Source organism: Equus asinus, chromosome 1 (assembly GCF_041296235.1).
Source record: "Equus asinus isolate D_3611 breed Donkey chromosome 1, EquAss-T2T_v2, whole genome shotgun sequence".
Lineage (NCBI taxonomy): Eukaryota > Metazoa > Chordata > Mammalia > Perissodactyla > Equidae > Equus > Equus asinus.
In genome coordinates this window covers 124,493,729-124,518,573 of record NC_091790.1, presented here as the reverse complement: position 1 = coordinate 124,518,573, position 24,845 = coordinate 124,493,729, and the positions used below count along the sequence as shown (strand labels likewise).

The following is a 24,845-nucleotide window of genomic DNA, read 5'->3' as shown; positions in this document are numbered from 1 at the left end:
AGAATGCATCTTGCTTGCAGAGAGAGCAAACCACACCAGTCATGAAACCATGGTGCTGTGTGCACAGTTGGGCCAGGAACGAAAACAACTACACCATAGTAACAATCCGTCATTCTGTCCATCTGCTGCCCTGGAGGGATCTTAAAATAGTTTCAATTCACCTTTAAAATCTGCTGCTCTATGAAGGGCTTCTAACACTTGGCGGCCCTGGAAGCCTGCCTGAGAAGCAGGGCCGCTGTTCGGACTACTGGTGTCCAGCTGTAAGACTCTTCGGAGGGAAACAAGCCATCCATTCATTGAGCCGTTGTGAAATTTTCCTTCCCCACCAGTGCTCCCAGCCAAGGAGGAGAATTCCTGGAGGAATGGCATTCTGGATTTTTGTTCTTCCTAATGTGGGATTGATGTTTTATTTTTTTAATTGATTCCTTTTTTTTTTTTCCCCTGTTTAATCTCCTTCTGCTCCCACTCTGAACCCTATAACTTTCTTCTTCTAGCTTTTCTTTCTTCAGCTCTACAACGGGGGGACTGGGCATGAGTTGATGTTTATAATCTAGAACTTTTCAATTGGTTAGTGAGATGATCATTTATGATTTATCACCCAAACCAGGACACTTCTGAGAAGGAAAGAAGTGCTATTAATAATTAGGGTAGAAGTAAGAGGAGTAAGCTGGGACCTTCTTGGGCAAGCCCAGACATGTGGTTACCCCTGGTTTTGCTCCGGCTCCATTGCACAACACAGGAAGAGCGTTTAAATGCTCACCATGCAGGGGCTAAAGATAACAGTATCACTCTTGGCTCTTGGCTCCAGTTCCCTTGTATTCTAGATCTTGAACAGAGCATGGTCAATCGGGATTCAAACAGGACAGGTTGTTCTCTTTTTTGCTGACTGCGTCTTTAGTCTATACTGATTCTTTTTTGTTGTAGTTCTGTGTTTTTCCAAAAGGTCACATTCTCAACATCCAAGAGTTCAGTCTATCAGCGCTCTAATTTGAATTGGAAGGTTACATTGTAAAATTTCAATCTCATGCAGATTTTTTTTTCCATTTTAAATCCCATTTAGGCTGTGAAACTTAGTGTGAAATGAACTGACGGTTATATTCCTTAAGTATTCTTTGAGATTGATGCTATCAGATCAAGAATATCTTACATGTGTAAAGAGTTTTGTATAATTGCATATATTCTCATTTGATACCCACACCACAGCCGGGAAGTAGGCGGCAGAGATTAATCTCTTTTTGAACCCAGAACATACCACTCTGACTTGGAATCAAATTATGGCAGGTAGGAACAAAGGTGGCATGAAAATCAACATCATCAGAGTCTAACGTCCAATCTTTTCATACTTCTGGTTGAGGTATAACATCATTTTAAAGCTACCATTCGCTCTTGTTTTGTTTGTTTATTGCTCGTGAGTAATGGTTAACACAATGAGTAGCAAACAGTTTTGACTGTAACCAATAGTCACCCTCCCCCATATCCCTGCCAGCGGAGCCCGCCTCCGGCTTTCCCAGCTGGCTTTGCAGCCATGGGTATATAATTAATGGGCATCTAATTAAATCTTTGTGAATTAAACCCGAAAGGAAGTCTTCCCTAGAATTTCTGGAAAAAGTCTTCCTCTCTGATAAGAACAGCCATGCAAGGGAAAATCAGTGCCTCTTCCCTCTGGATACAAACTGAGTGGCTGCAGGCCTTTTGAAACCATGAAAGGACATGCCTGAGGATAAATGCCAGCACACTGGAGGTAGCAGACAAAAAGATGGAGATCACCCAGGTTGTTTTCCACCTCATGAAGCCACTAAACCAATGTTGGAACCACCTGCCATCTTGTTATGTGAAAAAATTGTCTTTGTGTTGTTTTTAAAGCCACATTCAGCACACTGTTACTTGAAGTTAAGAGCATCCTTAATGATTCACCATTTAAATGGTATCATCATAGTTCACTATTAGACTTTGTTGTAGGAAATATGTTCTTACAGGCTTTTCACTCTCTTGAAATTAAATATCTAGATAATAAAACCTATCTATTCATATAATCTTTAAAAATCAACAGAATGCCCTTACTGTAATCTAAAGGAGAAATGTTAAAAATAACTTTAAAGAAGAATACGCGTTTAAATGTGTAAATGCCTACCCACAGCTACTCTCGAGGACAAGATGAAATAGAGCTTGCAGGTCTATGTTGAATCGCTATGAATGCAATAGCTCTCTCATGCAGCCTCCTGCAGGCGTGCTGTGCTGGTGACTCAATCCCGTCAGAGGTGTAGACATTGGTATTATGATTTTTCAAAGGATGAACAACTCTTGGTAAAGTTCCAGATCAAACAGTGTACAATCTTCCATTAACTTAAGTGGTACCTGCATTCTCAGAAAATTCAGTGTATGCTCAAACCATGCAGAAAATGACTTTGTGATGATATGTAACAGAGCTAGGATCTAGGATCACAGGGTTATAAACACATTTTCAACTACATGAATATCTGATGGCACATTTGGAGGTCATGTGGGACTTTGGACAATTCTTTGCTGAGTAGAATTTGCCCTCACATTGCAAAATGTCTGGGGTCTCACCCAATAAACACTGATGGTGATTCCTAATTAGTGTGACAACCAAAACGTGCCCCCAGAAGTTTTCAGAGCATCCCCTGGGGCAGTCTTGCAACCCTCCCCTTCACCACAGAGGACAGTGTACTGAGGCCAAACTGGTCTGGGGCAAGCGCCCCGGGTCAGTCACTCTGTGTGAGTGTCAGGAGCACCCTGCATTCCCCACTCTGCAGGTTGTGGGGATGCTCTCATTTCTTTGGAGGCAGGTGTGGCCAGGTAGAGAGAAAGCAGAGAAGCTAACGATGGGTGGCTCAGAACAAGTGCTCTTGCTGAATCCTTTAGGGTCAATGATTCACCCTTTCTCAGTATGTGTGCATTTTTTTCACTGACCATTTATTGGGCCCCTATATATGCAAGGAACTGTGGTTACTACCGATAGATACTGGGCTGACCAACATTTCCTTTCTGCCCTCTGGGAGGTAGAAATCTAAAGCAGAAAAGGAGAAAAGTATCCAACTAAGATGGAGCAGAGGCTCTTAGCCTGGGGTCCCAGGCACGCATTTCAAGGGATCCTTTAATCTCCTGAAATTGAAAGCAAGATTACAATATTTCCCTTTGTGTGTGAGCTTTTCTTTTTCTGGGTAGAGGGTGTATTGATTTAATCACATTCTCATACGACTCCAGGATACTATAAAGATTACAGATTATGCACAGCGCAGGCCTGATAAGTAGATGGTACCTTATTTGATAGGGTTTCACAAGTTCCCTCCACTCTAAATCTCTCTCTTACTCAAATACTTCTCTCGCTGAAATGCTACAAGTGGATTCACTTATAGCAAATGCATAGTTAGCATGCATCTCTGTGGCCATCATCTTTCCAACAATCTTCAGGAAATGTTTGTTGAGCTTCTCCTGTGCGCCAGGCACTGAATCGAGGACTAGGTTTCCACTGGTGAATGGAAGGGGGCTCTCAGTCCGTGGAGGGGGTGAAGCGCAAAAGGGATGCGGGGAGAGTGGATGCAGGATCTTTCGAGAACACAGCAGGGTAACCTAACCTGCTATGGGACAGCAGAGTTGTCAGGAGGAGACAAGCCCTCCTGGGCTGCTAACCCCCTGCACTCGTGTGGATGTGTGTATCAGCCAGCTGGCCAACATGAACAGAGGGTCCTGGTGAGTGAGGACACTGCCTTGGGCCTAGGGACATGGGGAGGCAGGGTGGTGGACAGCCTCCACGAGCATCAGGCCTCAGCAGTCTCACACTATGGCTTGGGTCAGCCACTGAGTGAACAGATCGGGCCCTCTACGATGACTCTGATAACATGACCTGCATTTTGGTGCATATTTAAAATTTCAACTTACATGGGCTATGGCTATTTGTTGCAAGAGTGTGTTTGGAAAATGGACTATCCGGGATTGGAGAATGAGGGGGAGAGTGGTTTATAACTGGGAAACTATGTGCTGACTATCACCATGTTGAAAAACAGTGTGGTTTCTATGGGGTTCATTCTGGAACTAGGACATTTCGGTTTCCCCCTGCAAGAAGGCCTTCAGCAAAAAAGAAAACATACCTTGGCCACGAAAACGCAAAAACACTCTCTCTCTGTAGCTCCAAGCAGCTCTCTCCTCTGAGAGTTAACTTGTCCTAAGGCCATCTTGTCTTTGGAAGCCCCAAAGCAGCAAAACACAGATCTTTTTATGCCTTCCCCTCCTTTACTAAAAAGGAACAGGAATAATTGCCAATTCAGTAGGCTTCTTGCTCTTTTGTGCATTTTAAAGGCATTTGCTGTTTGGGATTTGGAAGAAAATCATGAGAAATGAGAATCTCTCGCTGCCTTGGCTGGAAGCAGGCTCATTGTTTGCAGAGAGAGCTGGTTTCCATGGTTTTGGACTATAGACAGCTGCATTTTTTTTCAAGAGTAGTTTCTACTTGCAATTGGATCTAATAAATAGCCAAGGTATTCAGCCTTCCAACAGCGAAAGGTCTTAAAGTTATTTGAAAACACCCTACGATGTTATCATTCACGACCCACTGTACACGGTTTTTAGTTATTAAAAGTCACGCATTTCTCTCTGGATAGGCCCTGTTTGGCCCAAATTTCTCCTTTATAGAGGGCAGCCAATCATGTTTTGGGCTCCGAATCCCAGTCTTGAAAGTAAACACATTCCTCTCCTCCAAATGACAGGAGACTCAGGGGATAGCCTGAGAGAGCAGAGCAGGCCAGGAACATGCAATATTGAGGCCTGAGCAATAGCCATGGGAGCGGCTCCTTGAGCTGCGACCATCATAGCTGTAAGGAGGTCACACGGCTTCCCCTCCCGCCGCCAGCCCTGGAGCAGGGCCCACCTTCACAGGAACCATATGGCGCGCTGACAACAGAACAACATGTGGAAACTGCCTATTTTACCTTCTGTCGCTGAAACAGGACACATGACAAACTTTTGCTTCTTTTTTTTCAGGACATCGAGAGAAGAAGAAATTGGCTAAAATGAAAAAACATTTTTTTGTCTTCTTGGGACAGTGGCTTGGAATGAAGGAGGATCAGGCAATGAATTTAATTTCCACGGTGAGTGGCAGCAGTAAAGCAGCATAGAGAGTCCCCTTATCCGCAGCAGGGGGCTCAGCTCAGGGGACTGAGCCTGGAGCCAGGTCTCAACACCTGTCAACAACGCATGTCGTCCTTGTGGCCCCTTAGCAAAAATCTCTACTCTTTTTAAACAAGGGTGAACTATGTGGCTACTATTAAAACCACTAATATTGCCATAATTTTTTTGTAGGATGTCATGGTCTTTTCTCCCTTTCCTGAATGTATGGCAGTTGCTCTGGGTCATTTTTTGTCATTTGACCCTTATATTGCTATTTGATTTTTCTTCTCTTTAGATCTTGCTTTCCCAACTGGATTCTTAGTTCTTTGGGAGCTGAGACCATAGGATCTTTTAATTTTCTTATATATGCTGTTTCCCCACCTAGAATGGATTTCTGCGTCTCACATGGGAAACCACCTGGGCCTGGGTTGTACTGACCTTCCAATGACATTTTAGTCAAATAGAACTAGAGATAATCCTTTTCATGTTCCTATCTCTTCTCTAAGCATCATGGTTGCTGAGGGATAGAGGTTTGTTGAGGGCCACTTAAACACAAATTTCCCGCCAGATGTGTAAAATGTAGAACAGGACCCACTCGATAGATTAGGTAAAATTACAGTGGAGTTTGGGAAGTTAGTTAAAGGAAAGGATTATACTTTAATCTGTGATGTAAGCAGTGCAACATCTTACTTTTTGGAGCCACTGCCCATCCCCTTGGCAAGAACAAGATTTCTCTCCAACGAGGCTTGAATTTTCTTACTCTCGATTGAATAAACATTTGGCTGAGGAACCATTATTTCTCTTCCTTGGGGACCAATCTGAGAATAATAATAATAATAAACATTTCCTTTCAAGTAACACTGCACCAAATCTTTCAGGGCCAGGCAGATGTGGTCAGGGAAGTTCGACTCACACTCCGAGGAGTATTCCTCCATGGAAGGAGAAACTCAAGAAGGTGTCCTCCCAGGGGAGTGCCCCAGAGACCCCAGACCCGAGCCCAACTTCACCCTCGCCCGCAACCTTTGAACCTGGTTCACAAATGGGGACCAACATCAGGAAAATTGCCCCTAACTCAACTCAGTCTTATAAAATCTTACCAAGTCACTTCCTCAAGTGCACTTTCAGGTAATCAATACTATTTTAAAACAATCATTACAAATTCTGTGATAACACTTTAAATGAGTGTGTTTCCGTGTTGCTTTCACATTTCTCAGGAATCTAAATGATCATTCTGGTGAGATAAAAAGTTTCCCCTCTGTGGTCTACTGATGTGTGCAAGAGAAGTGTGCAGATGGGGAGGGGGATGGGAAAGGAGAGCAGAGTGGAGGAGGGGAGAGAAACAGTGGGTAGATGTGTTCATCTATGGGGCTGATGGTTAGAAAGTGGCTTCCACAACATGCTTTGAGATGAGAACTGATTTTATTCAAGTCCCTCATTCCAATACTGGTGTCTTCAGTACTTTCGGTCATTAAATTAGAAGGAATTTTGGTGTGTGGGATTTAGAATCAGAAGACGTGTATTTGAATCCCAACTCTGTTTCTTTCTAAGTGACTCTAGTTCAGTAATTTACCTCACCTCTTGAGCCTGGGTACGCACGTGTGTAAAATGAAGATGATGTCTTCCCCTCGGACCTGCTGTGAGGACTCAACTAGATAGGTACGTTGCAAATATTGGAAAATGCTAGTTATGTCTAGACTTGGAGCTCTTAAGAGTCTTACTGCTTTTTAAAAACTTCCCAGCATCTAACATAAATAACTGACGTAGACCAGGCACTTTTCAATGCATGATTAACTATATGCAGAAAGTTTAGTATCTTGAAGTAACTTGAATAAGCAAAGATAAAGTAATATTTCAAAAACTTTTAATATGAATTATGTTTCTGTAGAATGTGAAAAAATTTAATTTATTCATTTAATGCACATTTGTTGAATATCTCCTAATGTCAGGCACTGAGTACCAACCGGGGAGAGCAATAGGATAGTTGGGGAAGTCAGATGTGAAGACAGATCATGAGAGCAATATCAATAGAGCTGAGTAGATATCTATTTACACAAATAGACAATGAGCTAGAATGCTTCTTTCCTCAATCATTTGGGATCAATGGGAGTTTATTATTTGTAATCCCTGAGCTCTTCACACTGAAGATGGACAAAGACATCTGGGTAATTGAGATCCTTGGTTAAACAGCACATAGCTGAGCATACAGTGGTCCGCAATCCCAAGAATCTCCTTTGAACTTTCTTTTTTTTTGGTTGAGGAAGATTGGCCCCGAGCTAACATCTGTGCCCATCTTCCTCTACTTTATATGTGGGACTCCTGCCATAGCGTGGCTTGATAAGCAGAGCATAGGTCCATGCCTGGCATCTGAACCTGTGAACCCTGGGCCGCCGAAGCAGAGTGCATGAACTTAACCACTATACCACTGGGCCAGCCCCTGAACTTTCATTTTAATGTGCTTAGTTCCTAAGATCTAAATGATTAGTGCTTCTCTAATAACTGAGAGTCTGGCTTGGATGTCTCTTCTCTTGTTTTCCATGCCACCCTTTGGTGGAACGCTGATGAGGGTTGAAATGGTGGTGGAGATAAGGATAGGAGAAGCAGTGTCCCTGGAGGTTCCTTAAGCCTGGTCGTCACCTTATGCTTAACTGAGAGTTGAACGCATGACGAATTGTTCCCTTCCTGAAGGTGCGGGCAGATGTGATGTGCAGGGGGATGAGACTAGGACACAACTGCCTTAAGCATGGAGGGAAACCACACAGACCTACACCAGCATGCATTAAGCACCCCCAACATTGAAACCAGTGTCTCAACTCAGGGCACCAGCCAGTCTGATCTTGATGCTGTATGTGTAGACATCAAAAGAGAGCTGGCACCCACCATCGTTAACTACACCAGGCCTGCTTGGGAAAAACAGGAAACCTTTATCACCCCACGAAGCATTTCCAAACACATGGTTGTTGACACTTGCTCCAAGCTGACCCAATAAATCAGAACAAACTCTTTTTTCCTATGTTGGTTTAAAATCCAAATAATTTCCATTGAAGTGTGATCTCAAGCTAAGTCACAGCAGCCTTCCTGTGCAGCCTGTTCTCCTTACATGGTGGCTGTGATTGGTAACGTGTGTACTTATGTGACTCCCTGGACCTCAATTCTTCCTCCACCCATGCGGATGGGTCCAACCTGGTATCTGCAGAGTTAATGTTCAACTTCGTTTAAAATCGCTTAGCAACGAGTATTGATAGATGAAGCCCAAGGAAACACTTCGAGTTTTGCTTGAGGATGGCTACCTAATAGGTTATTTAAAAATTACAGAGCCAGCCCTGATGGCCTGGTGGTTAAAGTCCGGTGCTCTTAGCGCCTTGGTGGCCTCGGTTTGCTTCCCTGGCACCGAACCACACTGCCTGTCTGTCTGTCAGTTGCCGTGCTGTGGCAGTGGCTCACGTAGAAGAATTAGAAGGACTGACAACTAGGTTATGCAACCATGCACTGGGGCTTTAGGGAGGGGGAAAAAAAGAGGAAGGTTGGCAACAGATGTTAGCCCAGGATAAATCTTTCCCTGAAAAAAGAATTATGTATATTTGCATATATGTGTGTATATATACATAGAAATATATATACACATAGAAATATGTGTATATGTACATTATACACATATATATACATATAAATACACATGTATATAAAGTGCTTGACCATTGAGTAACTGATGCAGCTGTTACTCAAAGAGGGGAAAAACATAACTTCAGGCCATTTGTCAGACTGAGAATTAGGCATCCTGAGCTCTGGGTAGCTTGTCAGATTGCTTAAATCAGGGTCCCCAGTCTGCATACCAACCCCATGGCAGTTACATTACTGGGATGTTGACCCTTTACTAGGAGTTGCTCAAAAAGTATATGAGTGGGGCCAGTCTGATGGTGCAGCAGTTAAGTTCACACGTTCTGCTTCGGCGGCCTAGGGTTCGCTGGTTTGGATCCCAGGTGTGGAACTACACACTGCTTGGCAAACCATGCTGTGGCAGGCATCCCACATATAAAGCAGAGGAAGATGGGCACGGATGTTAGCTCAGGGCCAGTCTTCCTCAGCAAAAAGAGGAGGATTGGCAGCAGATGTTAGCTCAGGGCTAATCTTCCTCAGGAAAACAAAAAGAAAGAAAGAAAGGGGAAAAAAAGTACGAGTGACCTGACCTTAAAAAAATTAGATGAAAAAAATAGGCTTTTCCAACTTTAAGTACATTGCTGCCTAACTATTCAGGATGTCTAGATTTCCAGTCATAAATGCTCACTGATCATCAGAAGGAGCCTTCTTTCTCCAGTAGACAGTCGTACGGTATTTATTGGAGTTGGAGTACACAGGTATTTATTTGCCATGTGATGAATATAATTGCCTGGGCTTGATCTGTGGTATAACGCGGACAGTTTTTTTAGCCTGTGTAGAAGGTCTGCGATTGGATTATTGATTTTATGTTTCATTTACCACTTCTACATTCCACCCACCGTTTTCCTCTAGACATCAATCTGTGATGAAGCAGCTGATGTTTTTAATAAATAAGATCACCTGAAATTCTAGATGATTTGTAGTTAGTTCTAATTTCAGTTGGCCTTTTCTTTGGCAGAATAATTTATCACCTCAGTAGCTAGACATCCTGTATTTATCTTTAGTTTAATAAAAATTCTAATAAAGCCACTTATTGACAATTAACTGGGCTCCCTGGAACTTATCAAACTATAATACTGTTGAGAGACAACTTTTAACTCATGCATGGGTGTTTCATACTTCAAGTTCTAGAGAAGCTCTACAGGCACTTACATTCCCTCTTTTCATGCATTCATTCATTCATTCATTCATGTGGTGTGTCAGATTTTGCTGCTGGAGGTTTGATGATAAATGTCGCCTACAGGTGCTAATGCTTCCAATATGCTGTAGGTTGGCGGTTAGCCATTCTTCTCAAAATTAGTGAATTTGGCATTGTCTTTGTACCTCCTCTGGGCTCCAGCCTACTTTCTTTGAAGGGAAATTGTCAAGGTTTCACTTGGCTTTTTCATACCTCCCACTCTCCTTCATCCACACCACAAATTCCCCAGGGTTATGACTATTTAGAGGACCTTTTGCTGGCAGTGACACAGACGTGTGGGTGGGGGAACCTCTAATTCAAAGAAATCATCAGACTTTGTTGTTGCTGCTGAATTTACCATGAAAGGATGAACGAGAGCAGAGGGGCAGACATGTTCAAGGAGGCAAAAATGAGAAAGCCAAGAGCAAGAGGAAGAGAGAGGCCAACATCATCCTCGCTGCCCTAGAAGGGCGTGTCAGGGCTGGAGGGGACAGGCACATTTTAGGCCCCAGCTGCCCTAAAAGGGCAATTTCATGCTCAGCCTGGGGGCCTGGCCTGCGCCTGTGCTTGGCTCTTTGCATCCGGCTGACTTCTTTGGGCAAACACAATTTATGTCCACTAAATACAAGCTTGCTACGTGTTTTCTCTCCATGCTCTGGAATGTTACCAGAACCGGAAAAAAAAATCCCATAAATCTCTGCTCATCCAGATCTTTCTTGTTCTGCAGAGAAGCCCAGCATGAGTTCCCCATCAGCGGCACGACCTCCTCCAGCTCCTCCAGCCCACACCGAGTTCTCCCTTTGAGCCCCTACAGATTCTAGGTCTGAACCACTAAATCCAGCCATTAATCATCCTCCACCACAGAGAGGGTGTGGAGCTGGGAAATCCCAGGACACTCGGAGGCCAGGATACCTGCAGAGCTGGGTCCTGGGCCAGTTCTGCTTCCTCACATCTTGGTCAAGTTGCTCAGTCTTACTTTTTGCATCTGCATCATTAAAAACACAGGCTAAACATCTGTAAGCTGACTTGTTGTTCTACAACTTCAAGTTCGCGCATTGCTTTCTTAATGTCACTTGTTTCAAGTCACGAGAGCAGAAATCGTGTTTTATATTGTTTCTTCTTCTTTACATGGCATCAGAGGGCTGTCTATTCATTTATTTAACATGCACACATTGAATCTTTGCTATACATCCGGCGCTACGCCGGATGCCGTATAACTGGGAAGCAAGATAGACGCGCCACTCATCCTTAGCGCATTCAGAGATACTCACACATCAGCCAGCATCGGGATCTCCTGGAGACTTGTTAAAACACAGATCGCTGGGCTGCACCCTCCGAGTTTCTGGTTTAGTGGGTCTGCAGCCCCCAAATTTGTATTTCTAACAAGTTGCCAGGTGATGGTGATGCTGGTGCTGCTGGCGGGGAACCACAATTTGAAAACTAGTTTGTTCTCCCGGCCATTAGCGACAGTGCTATTTTCTCCAGGTGCTATTATCTTAACAGTTGGCATCTGAACTCCTTTTAAGGCGGCATCAGGCCTTGTTTGAAAAAATGCCTGATGAACCTGCTGGATGGGGTGAGACCCTTTGCATGTCAGCCAGCACCAGGAGATCAGGAAGGGCAAGTCGCTCCTTAGGAGACAAGGGAGGAATTTGTGGGGTGTGCTCCCAAAGGGAAGGGGGGAGATGAATGAGGAGGGTGAGAAGGAAGGCAGGAGGAAAAGGTGCAGGTGCAGGGCCAGCCATTCCTTTGAAGGCTTCGGTGTTATATGTTGTAAACCTGCCTTTGTTCCCACCCCTGCCCCTCCCGCCTCCCCCACAGCTTCAACACAAAGAAGCAGGAACCCAGGGAGAAGAGGCCGGGAGAAGACAAGGCTCTCCAGAAAACACAAGAATCCACCAGCGAGTCTTGAAGTTCCACGGGCTATAGAACTGGAATCGATGGTGGTGCTGGAGCCCACGTTGCCTGGCATTTCAAGGGACAGGGGACTCTTGAAAGCATCTGGTTACACCATGGCTGAAAGCCAAGTTTTCCGTGAGGTCCCGAAGTCCTAGACAAACATTTCTTTTATTTAGTGTGTTTGAATTTTAAGCTTTAGGCCTTTAGAGAAAGAATCAAGCTGACATCCCATTAATATTACTATAATCCCCATTGTAGCGTATTGTACTACTGCTAGGAACCTTTTCAAATCTTTAGTTTTCTTTGATCTTTACCAAAGACTTGTCAGAGAGAAAGGGCTGGTATTAGTTTTACATTCCTATGGGGAAACTGAGGCACAAAGAGATGAACAATAAAGCCGTAGTTTAGAGCACAGCTCTGCTGGCAGCCAGTCTGGGGAGCTTTCCCGAAGGTTATCCTGGGCAGAGCCGTTGTTCCTAGCGCAGGATTTTCCTCTCAAATGAGGTTGCTACAGAATTCAACTCAAAGTCTGAGCCAATCAACACTGAGAACAGCATTTCAGAATATCCCGGTGAGAAGGTTAAATCATTTCGTCCTTAACCGAACATCTGACTCTCAAATCCAGAGCTTTAGCTTTTTCCTTTAAAATCCGCATGTCACTCATTGGCAGGAGGGAGGTGGGGAGAAGGGGGATCATACTTAACTCTCTTTACATTTTACAGCCACATGTTACACCCCGACATAAATCTTCTAACTAAAAAAGCTCTACAGAAAATAAGAACCAGTCATGGCCAAATCCTCTATTTTTTGGCAACAATTGCTCCATCTGTCTTGAGGGTCGACAAACAAATCAGTTCCATTCTAAATCAGGATGATGGGTTTCCTAGCAGCTGTAGGGGCCTTCCAGCACTGGTCCAGGAGAATTCCAGGATGGGCAGGACCCAGAGGTGCCTCCCACTTAAACGTCCCTTCAGGCATCCTCCTTAGTCAGGTGAGACCAAGTTTAAATGAATCTCCCTAACAGGGACGAAGAGAACGAGCTCCCACAAAACCTAGGTCAGGGGGGTTTGTGGTCCCAAAGAGGAGCAGCTTGAGGTTGGGAGTGGGAGGACTGAGAGCGACCTTTCCTCTCCACCCTTGACCCCAACCCCTACACTTACATACACTCACCCTAGTCTTGGGGATAAAGGACGGCCAAAATGATACACCCAAGAATGACGGCAGCTTCCATTTATTAGGCTTAATGTGCTGGATTCCTTTCCTTCTCACCATTGCTCTGAAGTGAGAGTCCCTGCTTCGCAGAAGGGCCAGCCACGCCTCAGGGACTTGGAGCCCCTGCCCTGGCCGGCGGAAGTGTTAGTAGTCATGAGCCAGTGGAAGAGTCGGTATTTGAACCTGTGTTGCTGCAAAGCTCATATTCTAGACTATTCCACCCACTAGTTCCCCAAAGCCTGCCTCTGAGAAAACCAAAATGAGCGACTTTTTCCTTAAAAACACTCTATATCTTTTTAATTTGGAGATGATGCTCTTAGTTTTTTGGTGTTAAACTGGCCATTCTTTTCTCAAAATCTTGGTGAGGATAGATGGTTCTCTCTTGCTTCTCCTCCCCTTCCTTCCTCCCCCTCTTCTTCCTCCTTTTCTTCTCTTTCTCCTCCTCCTCATTCTTCTTATTTTTATTTAACCAAGAAAAAAAAACCCTGACAATCCTATTTTGGTTCCACTTTTCCACTAAATTTTTTTTCTCGGTCCTTAAACTCAAAAGGCCTGGGACTTCAGCTTTATACACAATAACTCAGCATAGTTTGAGAACCACACAGCTCTGGAATCCAGGGCCATCCACAGCCTAGATTTGATTTAGGACTCAATGACATGGCACATTTGGTCCAAGTCTGATGATAAGCTTTAAGTAGGATTACTAGGGACGTCTTAGTAAAAGGTCATCTCTTCTCCACGCTGAAGTCTCTCACTCCTTTAAGATCTCCACTTTCCCCTCTGGGTTCTCCATATGCCTGGTTTCTGGTTTCTTGAATCGACAGAATGTGCTAATCAGTTAATATTCTTCCCAAACCCCTTTATTCTGTTTTATGCATAGTTATTTTCTTTCTATGGTGAAGCCTGAACATATTTTTTTCAACTGCAAGTATTCTAACGATTTTTACGAACTGTATGAAATTGTGTTAGGCCGTATGAAATATGACAGCCCCCTTACACTTGAATGAAATACTGCAAGTTAGGACAGACAGAGCACATTTGCAGCTTGATCAGCAACCTCCCCCTGCCGACTTTACATTCCATTGTGTCAGTCTGCCGTGGGACAGAGCTGCTGGTGACTCCTCTCTTTTGAACGCGGTCACCTGTGGACTCCGGCAGCTGTGAGGTGTCCACTCCCTCAGCCTCAGAGCCACTTCTCCAAACACAGCTCTGTCTGTACCATCCCAGCTTCAGGCCTCTGGACTGTCTCTCAGCTCCAAGTCCTTCAATTTCCCGTATGGATATAGTAAATCATTCTACACACGGTGGAGCAGAAGCAAAATCTGATTTATTGGACCTACCTGCTTGGTTCTTCGAGAGTAAAATTCCCATATTGAATGATTTCCCCTCTTCAAATTTTTTCTTTCTATATTTTTAATATTAAATGTGTAAATGTTTAAATAAAATACCCGTGAAGCATCCCCTTAGAAGCTGACCAGGGGAATTCCAGTCCTGTCAGCCCACCAGCTGTGGTTTCCAAGAGGTGGCAAGTTATGTCACTTTCTTTCTCTCTCCATCTCTCCTGTTTGTTTTGCCTTCCTTTCTCACTGCATCTTCCGCACTTCCCTTTGCTCAGTGAAAAAGGAGTAGTTGACCTCATTCACTCATCTATTCATTCACTCATTCATTCTGAGTGCTGTGTTTGCTGCAGACCCAGCAGTGAACAAGACTGCAAGGTCCCTGCCCTCGCTGAGGTGTGGTCTAGAGGACAAGGTAGTGGTTACATGGGCATTTACAACGTCGAGTGTTGCGAGTGCTACATCAGGGAGGAGCACCGAGGAGGACTAACCCAGCCGTGGCGACGGTCAGGTTGGGCTTCCAGAAGGTTTCCACTTAGCTGAAGGCTGAGCCCTGGGCAATGGGGAATGAGCCAGGCACTCAGGCGAACGCTGGTTTAGTCGGCCCTCTGGAATTGTCTGGCTTTGCTTATGGGTTGTAAGTTTTATATTTGGTGACTTTAAACTGTGGCTCTCTGACCATGGTAGGAAACTTGGTGGCAGATGTGACAGAGGAAACAGTGTCAGAGCAGAAGCTCAGAGACAATGCCTTAAAACTATATAGGTCCCTGGTTTTAATATAGTAAAATAAGCCAAAATGCAAATGGCAATCGAGTGTGTTATGTGTGTTCCCAAGTGCGTGTATGTATTGCTCATTTCTTGCTTCTCATAACTAATGAACCCAGTTTTCATCCAAACAAATTAAATTATTCTTGCGAATTATAAGCATCACCTAACTGAGACTAGATTTCCCCAAAAGCTAAAAAGAAATTGCTTAAGAGTTTAAGAATTTAGGATTTTTGGTTTCCAAATTCAGACCAACAATATCTCTTGCTCTTTGATTTTTCTTTTTCTCTTGAGAGGAACACTATTTTGATATATTTTTGCCACGAAAGTGCTGATGAAGGACGTCTGGAACCCACCATTTATCTTGATGAGTTCAAGCATCAATTGTGATCAAACTTGCTTTGCTGTATATTTTGTTTTTCATTCCTTGCATCCATTTCATACTTGGAAATAGATGGATTCCCAGAACAGGATAAATGAGACCTGTAAGGAAGTCGCCCGGCGCTCCATGTTTTGCATTATCTAGGTGTTTCTTCCCCATGATTTGGGTTTACGGGGTATTTGGAACTTCGTTCTCCTGGCTGCTGAGTCACAAAGTGGCCACCCATCTTTTAGTATCTGCTCCGATTCTTAGTATCGATCTAATTAAATTCCTAGATTATTTTCTTCAATCTCCAGAAGCAAGAAGAGAATGGGAATCTCTTCCTCCAGTTAAATTATGAAAAGCAACTTAAGTTGCTTTTAAGCTGTTAGAAATTAGTGATTAAAATTCTAAACAAAAACGGCTTAAAAAGATAGCCCTCTTTCTGGTTTCTGGAATAGTTTAATTGAAATTTATTCTGAAATTGTAAGACTTGTTCAGACAAATGTATTAGCCAACTAACTGAAACTTACTCCAATCCAGTGATCTCTTGTCACATCGTCTTGTTTTATTTTCTTTATAGTGTTTATCCTTATCAAATTATCGTGCTTATTTACTTGGAAAGAAATGGAATCCAGGAAGGAAAATGGAAAGTGATTATCTTTTTCCTCTAGAATGTTAGCTTCTTGAGATAAGAGACTTGATCTTGGTCACTGCCGAGTCTTCAGTTTTACTATAGTGCTTGGCACATAGTAGGGTCTTCATGGGTCTATGTTAAATAAACGAATGGATGAATATTTCCATCTGTAACAACGTACCCAAGTAAGTTATATTTTCTTGCTATTACACAATCAAGATTGCACAAGTAATTTGAGTGGTAGACCAAAAGAAAAAACCATTGAAGTGTAATACGCCAAGGGATCAGGGACCCAGACCCAGTGGCAACATTTATGTGTCCACTTTTGCCTGGAGATGTTGGGTTGCACTTCATGTCCATTTGTCATGTGAAAATGTGACTTACTTTTTATGACATACTCATAGTCCCTGAGGGTTGTCATTACACAGAAGGCAATTTTGTGACATATCAATATTAGGTCTGGCAATATCAGATTAGTGGATAAAGAAGAGAAGACAGCAAATAGGGAGTTTGACACAAAATAGGCAATTAAATTTATAGAAAAGAAATGAAGTGACATTTGAGGGCTTTGCATTTTTTGTTAATTACTGGCAACTATTCAAGTGGATTGGGCTTGCTAAAACCCAGATGACTGCATAGAATAATTCTTTAACTCAGCACTAGGGGAAGGGCAAATTTATTCGTTATATATTCTTAATGGAACTGACAGCTATTTTGGCAACATACTCTTATTTGCTATTAAGTCATTTTCTTTGGAAAAACTCAAAGCACTTTATCAACAGGATTTCAGAATTACTCTTATCATCCCAATGAGGAGATGGTTAAATTGTACCTTTCAAAAAATGAGAAACTGAGGCTCAGGGGGCACTGTCTCAAAATCAGGATGGAGTTATGAGGAGCTGTTAGAATATAACATGGGCCCTGTGTTCCCAGCTGTCTCCGCTGTATTTTCTCCATTGTTAGTCTAGTTGCTTTCTGTGTGGCAAAGAACTTATTTGATCAATACATTTTTCACTCACCAAGGTAAGCTCTAAATTCTGCTTCACATGTGCTGAATGGGAATCAAACAATAAGAAACAGAGTGTGTGTTTAATCCTGAAAAGCATAAAAGAACTTTATAATTTAGACACAGATCTTCCCATTTCTGAGGGAAATAACTGTGATGGACATCTCACAATATGTCAAATCAGAGAATGGATTTGAAAGCATGGAGGCATCGAAGGGAGGCCTTTTAAACAGATGCAGTGACACAAAGCAGGTGGAGAGGTGCTGGCTTTACCTCAGAATGAGCCATTAAAGTGGCAGCTTGGGTGTGTTCACACTCGGCCTGGGCTCCCCTGGGCCGACACAAAATGGCAGACCCAAGGCAGTTAAACTGCATCCGTAGTTCTTGTTGAGAGTGAAAAGGGGTCCCAGTAGAATACCACAACTGAGTTGGAAATCAAAGATTAGGATAAAAGTGTGTGCCTAGGAACTGAGAACATGACTTCTATGAGGCAGAGAGACCTAGGCTGCACAGGTGGGAAGTCGGCCACCATCAAACAAGTTTAGCCAGAGCGGAATCAAAGAGGGCTCTCAAGGGTGAAGTCCACTGATGTTGTATACCATTCACCACAGAGGGAAGGCTTGAATCATAGTTGGCTATTTAGTGTATAGGTGAACTTGAAAATTTGCCTGAAAAATCCACTTTTGGTTTTGAATTATCTGAATGATCCTGGAAGCCACTGCTCCAAATTCTGTCAGTCTAGGAACCGCAGTAATTCAGGCAGTGAAACAGCGCTAGGCTAAACTATTTCAGGCAGTTCTATCCATGTCTCTGTAATTCACCATCGATATCCAAAAAAACGCCGGCTCCTCAGATCCTATTCTCTCTCATAATCTTTTCTCCATAGCACACTGCTCCCCTGCCAGCATCCTTCACCTGGTGACCCCCTGCAGTGCATCCACACAAGCTGTGTAACCATTCACAAGAGTTAGCCATTACACGAGGATGAAGGAGCCTTGCTGAGCCGAGATGCTGGGCATCAGCTAGACTCACCCACAAAGGAAGGGTCTGGCTTGAACATTTGTGATTCAAATTCATGCATTCGCAAGTTACAATTTGCCACATGTCATGAACCTTTATGTCACTTAAGACTAGTTGAAAGTAAAATATTAAATATGCAGCAACCATGAGTCTGTTGTAATTTACGTGGAAGTGCTTTGAAAACTTGAATGGTCATAGCTCTTAACCTTGAAAGGTCACAGACGACTTTGAGAATCTCGTGAAAATATGGATCCCTTCCCAAGAGAAATATACATAAATACACTTGTACCTATAAGGCATGCATATAAATTCAAGAAGTTCCTGGATCTTCTAATGTGTCATAGATCCTCTGATCTAAAGGGATTCATAAGTATAAAATGTTATTAATTAAGAGTATTCTTTTTACATTTACGTGAACAGTAGAACATAGAATTGTACGTTTAACATGATCTCATTGATATACAACATATAGCAAAGAATATATGTACATAGAAAAGACTGGAAGGATATACACTCAAATGTAAATAGGGCTTATATTTGGGTGATGAGATTGCGATTGATTTTAATTTTCTTCTCCGAATTTTGTTACATTTTCTCAATTTAAAAATGATATTTTCACTAGTTTATTTTCACAAAAGTAGCTGTTTCTTGTGACCAATGTCAGAAATACTGGGCTGAGCTTTCCAAAACAAATGGAAAAAGACTGCAGTGGACACTCCTTTGAGTGGCTGCTCCATTCACAATATTTGCCAGTCTTTAGGATCATGTGATCCACACCACGGGAACCTTCCTCCTGGCCTTCTGATTGGTTCAGGGGTGGGCACCCAATTCAGCTAAACCAATCAGTCTCTTTCCCCAAGATTTTTCTGACCTGTAACTAGCAAGGAGCCAGTTCCTCTGCAGTGACAGAAGCTGAGAGTGAGGGCTGGGAGCTTTGAAGGGGGAGGGGACACATTTCCTGCTGGTCTGTGATGAGAGAGAGAGAAAAAGAGGGAGAGAGACACCAGATAGCTCCTGGTTCCAGCTGCCCTTGAGCCCAGCTTTGAAGGGGGAGGGGACACATTTCCTGCTGGTCTGTGATGAGAGAGAGAGAAAAAGAGGGAGAGAGACACCAGATAGCTCCTGGTTCCAGCTGCCCTTGAGCCCAGCTGCACCCTAGTCCATCTCTCATTTCAGTTTTTCAATCCTTCCTTTGCTTTTATACCTCTCATTGTTCCAACAAATTTCCTTTTTGTCTGAACTAGTTAGAGTTGGATTTCTGGCACCTGAAACCAACAAGTCCACACAATTAACAAAAGTATATTTATAAATATTCAAGAATAAAATTTGACCCAGGTTGTAAAACAAATGAAATCAACAATATTTCTTGACACAGAAAGCAGCCGGCTTTGGGCGTCTGGCTCTGTGTGGGACAGAGGGAGGACAAAAAGCAGAGACAAATCAGGATTATTGGTTCAGATTCGTAGATCATTCTGTTCACTTAGGAGGCAGAACTTGTCTTCTTGGCTCGATGTAGAAACTGACAATAATGGGATTATTCAAACCCTGGTTATGACCATAAAAATTACAAGTCTCTGCTCTCATTTATGAATGTGATGCTCAGGATGACAAAAGTGAATGAAAGATAAATGTATATTCTAAGTCAATGAGCTAGAAAATAATTTCTGCATTAATCTGGCAACCTGAAGATATCTGAGCTCTGCTAAAGAAGGAATTTTAGCAAATTGGTACATACTGCAAAGAAGTAGCACTAGGGGCCAGCCCCGTGGCTGAGTGGTTAAGTTCCCACACTCTGCTTCAGTGGCCCAGGGTTTCGCTGGTTTGGATCCTGGGTGTGGACCTAGCACCGCTCACCAAGCCACACTGAGGTGGCGCCCCACATGGCACATCCAGAGGGACCTACAACTAGAATATACAACTATGTACTGGGGGGAATAAAAACAAAGAAAAGATTGGCAACAGATGTTAGCTCAGGTGCCGATCTTTAAAAAAAAAACAATCAGTCTACATGTGCGTTTGTGCTCTCCATTGCCAATTTCATTTCAACAAAAGTTTAACTATAATGAAAAGTAGTTAGAAATACTGGGACATGGCTTAATTATCCTAGCAATATTTGACATAGGGAAATTTTAGAACCACCCTCTTAATCAAAATAGATCTCAGCCATGTGAAAAGCTCTAACTTCAAACCCAGTCCTATCAGTAACCCTACTGGAAGTGTGGAAAATTAGATTTGCTACTGGCGAATGTGTGTTTCGATTGAGTTTAGAAACAGCCTTCCCAGGGTAATGTGGTAAGCAGGCCATGATGGAGCCAATGCCACCTCTGGAGGCTGGTTACAGAGACACAGCCAGAGGGAAAGAGATTTGAGTTTACATCCAGACATGACTATAAGGTAATGAGACCAAAAAAATTCTTATAAAATCAACATACCGTAACCTACACGCTCTAATTCAAGTAAAAGCTCTGTTGACATTTCTTGGAGGTTGAGAGGTATTGTTATCACAGTGTCTTAGACCGAGACTTTGAGTCATTTGATCTTACATGCCCGATGTCTTTAGACGATTCTAGATTTTGGATTTGATGCTATGGCTATGAAATCAGCACTTTCGGCAGGCAGGGCTTTCAAACTCGTTAGACTCTCAGTGTTTACTTGATTGTGGGTTTTGATACGAATTACTAAGTTACTTTTCAGAAATGTACCAATTTTACTCTCATCAGCAGAGTACTTCATCGTGCTCATCTGGGCGTTAGCACACTTAAATACGTTTGTCACTAACGTATCAACAGTGGTGTCACGTTGCTTCAATTCAAATTTCTTTGATTATTAATGAGGATGGATATTTTTTCACGTTTGTTAGCTTTTTGCAGAGTTAAGTTCTGAGAACTAATACGTCCTTTGCATCTATTTTACTCCTTTTACCATTTCTGCTGCAATTATCTGCCATTTCCCCCTACTTGTTGTTTACTTTTTAATTGTGATTCTTTTTTTGGAACCTCAGAGATTCGAATATTTTTTTCTTTGTGATTTCTCCCATTGTGCTTATGTTTAAAGTCCTTCCTTGTCCCCAGTTAAGATTCCTCTCTGCTTCATGTTCACCTGCACAATATAGCATAGATCCTGTCAATTCACTGGAGTGTGGAGGCATATTTGGGATACTAAAGTAAAATCATTTTAATTTTTAATACTGTTTTTTTATTCATGCTATTTGAAAAAGAAAGAAAAGAGAAGGCAAGAAGATAGGGCATAAAGGAAACGCCAATGTCTGTGGGTCCCTGAGATCCGAGACAGTGTGTGGGATCTGAGTCTCTGTGTGGAGGAGGAAGCCAGCTGTGACTTTCCTCTGCCCTCACAGTGCTTCTGGGTTTCATAGTGCTCTGGCCAGAGTCAGGAAAATAGCTGGAGGCCTCGATTTGTTAACAACAGCCCCAGTGCAAGTTACAACGAAAACATGTCTCTCCCTATCTCACCCGACCATCATAGGGATTAAGCGCCTGGAAACTCAGGGATGAAATGAAGGGGGGTCTTTTTGGGAAAGGAAGTAAGTGGTGGGGGAGGCTGGGCAGCCCAGTCTCTGACATCTTTTCCTTGTGCCCCTGTCCCCAAGACTTGGACACTAATTCATACTGCTTGCCATTTACAAGGAATGGGGAAAAGGATATTTTCAGATTTCCACTCAACCAAGTTTATGTCTTCATTCAACCACAGTGCTGCTTTTCTCTCTATTTCCTTGAAACTAAAATTTGTGCTAAAAGTGATAGGTAGAATATAGTAAAGACCAAACCAAGTAATGTATAGGTCTTATTCCAGTAGAATCTCCCCATGACAGGCTTGTGTCTGGAATTAGAGCTTCAAAAGCACCCCAAATGAGAAGCGCTGTTTCTATCATGTTTAATCAAGCTCAGGCCAAGAGTTCACATGCTGCTCTCCCGTCGACTCACAGGGGAACCCTGAAGTCCTTAGGTGAAAAACATAGCTAATGCACAAAGAAAAACAAAAATGATTTCCTAAATGTTGGCTATGGAGGCATAATTTAGACAAAAGAGCAATAGACAAGGAATCAGATGGTTCTAGAGTCAGTTCAGCCACTCTGTGACCTCATGTAAAGCAATTTGCCTCTTTCTTGATCCACATAACTGTCTACACACATATGTGTTGATATAATGTGTATAAAAGTGTTTTAAAACATGATACGGAAGTGCACAAATGGGCAGCATAGTATGTTCAGCTGAAATCACATTTCACCTCTAACTCCTAAACTATCCAGTCAAATACACCACCCTTTGTATTTTTAATTTATGAATTCTAAAATATTCATTTAAAACTGTTTTAATTTTAGTATATATATATTTGAATGCCACAATTTACACATAAAATCCTTTTTTGGGATGAATATCAAGACTGGACATTGCTGAGAGTTTCCCTGGACAATATTAAATAACATTTATAATTACGGAAACAATTTACCTTTCAAAGGGAGACTCTAGCGATACAGGTTAATGATTTTCTGCATAAGAATGGTAATAAATTTCTGATTTCTATTTTTCTTGGGATATATGGATGGCTAGTTTGTTCGAGGCTGATGCTCATGAGCCTGAGGTCAGAGATTTGCTTTTAGGTCAATTAGTTTTGTCATGTTTTACACCCAAATTGGTCTGAAGCAGTCAAAATGGGCAGGTTTCTAAGTCACCACCTTTGCTAGAAAAACTATACAGGTCACCTTATTGATGGTGAATCAGTGCTCTGATGTTCTTACAGGCTTACCTGGAAGTCAAATAATGATTAATGTGAAAGAAAAGAAATTGCAGGGCCTGGAAAGAAAAGATTTGTTGTTTGTTTTTTGACTTTAAAAATCTTCTTTATTACTATTGAATACACATAAAATAATGTATGTAAGATGAGATTTGTTTTAAGAAAGAAATCAAATCAAAAACTGTGTATTTTGGGTAGAATAAATTAAAGCTGGGCTTCCCACCTTTTTTCATCTCATGGCCCATCTAGAAAATGCTTAGATTTGTATAGCACTCTGGTGTTGAATGGAGGGAATTTGGGAGCCCAAATTTCCAGCTGCTTAAGGCCACACAGAGGACTGAGGGGATCGCTGTAAGGCCCATTGGGAACCCTGCCTCTGAGCATAATGAAATAGAGGGAGAGGTGAGCAAGCACATTGAACTCAACACATCCACACATCTCAAACGGGACTCCTCTACCCACTAAGTCGGCTCTCTCACTCCATCATCTCATTTATATCACTTGCATCTCTACACAAGCTAGAAATACTTGAGTTAATGCTGTATCTTCTCTTAGCTTCTTTTGGTCCATTCAACTCAACAAATATTACTGAACACCTTTGTGCCGGGCACTGTTTTCCCCTGATTGAAATCAGTCATGGAGCCATCTTCGCGTTCTAGCCTCTACTCTTCTTCTCTGGTCTCACGGCCAACACCCCCAGCCCATTCTCCAGGTGCACATGAGGATCACTAGCAGAGTTTTGCCTTGCATTCCTTCCCCCATTACACAGTCAGATGCAGAATTCCATTCAGACGTTCCCCATTTCTTGTGCGCCACCCATTGGCCAAATCTCACTGAGAGGCAGCAGGCAGGGAGCCTGGGTGATAGAATTCACAATTCATCAATTGATCAGCATCTCAAGAGATAGAGCCTGCGGAGAAGGGCAGTGAACCAAGGAGGCAGGAGGGCAAAGGGAGAATAATCAGCTCACTTGCTAACTAATTTAGAAAAAGAAAAATCACTTCCTCATGGGTCTTTACTATTCTGAAATGTCCAAGGGCTCCTCATTGCCCTTTGAGTAAAACAAAAATTTCTTCCCAAATCCTTGGCCATCTTGCCTTTTTGCATATGCATCCTGGGCCTGCCCCTTCCTGTGCAACCACGAACTCACTGTTTAACTTCACAGGGCTTTATTTCCTCTCAGACCATCAGGGTACAAAACCTTTCTTGCAGATCTACTGGAAGGGTAGAATGATCTTCTTTGTGATTTAGATCTGCTGCGCTATTTTCTACAAATTCCGCTGTCCCTGGAGGTGTAGCTCAAGCCCCACATGAAACCTCCTTATTCAAGTCTTCACTGATCCATATTTAGCCCCTATATGTGCCAATCAATTTTGTAAATTAAAAAAAATTTGAACTGAGCCTTTTTCTGAACCTTTTTCTAGTTTGGACTGCCTTGATGATAGGACAATATGGCATTCCTGACCTCTTCCTTGTTTGTTTCATTGTACCACTTTTTACTCACCTTTATAGATGCAGTGGTGGTATTGCTCGAGGGTTATCATGACCATCAAGTCATCGATGAGTCACCTCTTGAGCACGGAATCAAAATTTCAACCGTGCTGTAATTATACAACACACTCAGGAAAGATTACCTGATAAAGACGGACTTTAAGAATACTGTAGTAATTTAAAATTAATGGCAGCAAAACTAAAGCAGGTCACACAGCCTGGGAAAGAGAATAACCCATTGATCAATTGTGGGTGTGTACGTTGTGTTTTAAATACACTAACCATGACTTCCTTCTGGGCCATACTACTCCAAAGCATTGAAGGAAAATAACCAGGTATGGGAGAGAAATTAGGTTTGGAAAGACCTTGGGATTTCTGGAGTAAATTGTTATGGATACAGCTCCCCCTAG

At 42.6% G+C, this 24,845-nt stretch overlaps 1 protein-coding gene and 1 long non-coding RNA gene across 2 annotated transcripts in view; one reads left to right on the top strand and one right to left on the bottom strand.

Annotated features, from left to right (window-relative positions):
* Positions 1–24,845, bottom strand: part of UST (uronyl 2-sulfotransferase) — a 348,885-nt gene that overhangs the window by 31,573 nt on the left and 292,467 nt on the right. The window lies entirely within an intron of this gene.
* Positions 4,514–16,345, top strand: LOC139045034 (uncharacterized). Its single transcript, XR_011502596.1, has 4 exons — positions 4,514–5,105; positions 6,003–6,249; positions 6,673–6,780; positions 11,777–16,345. It is a non-coding gene; the product is annotated as an uncharacterized lncRNA (long non-coding RNA).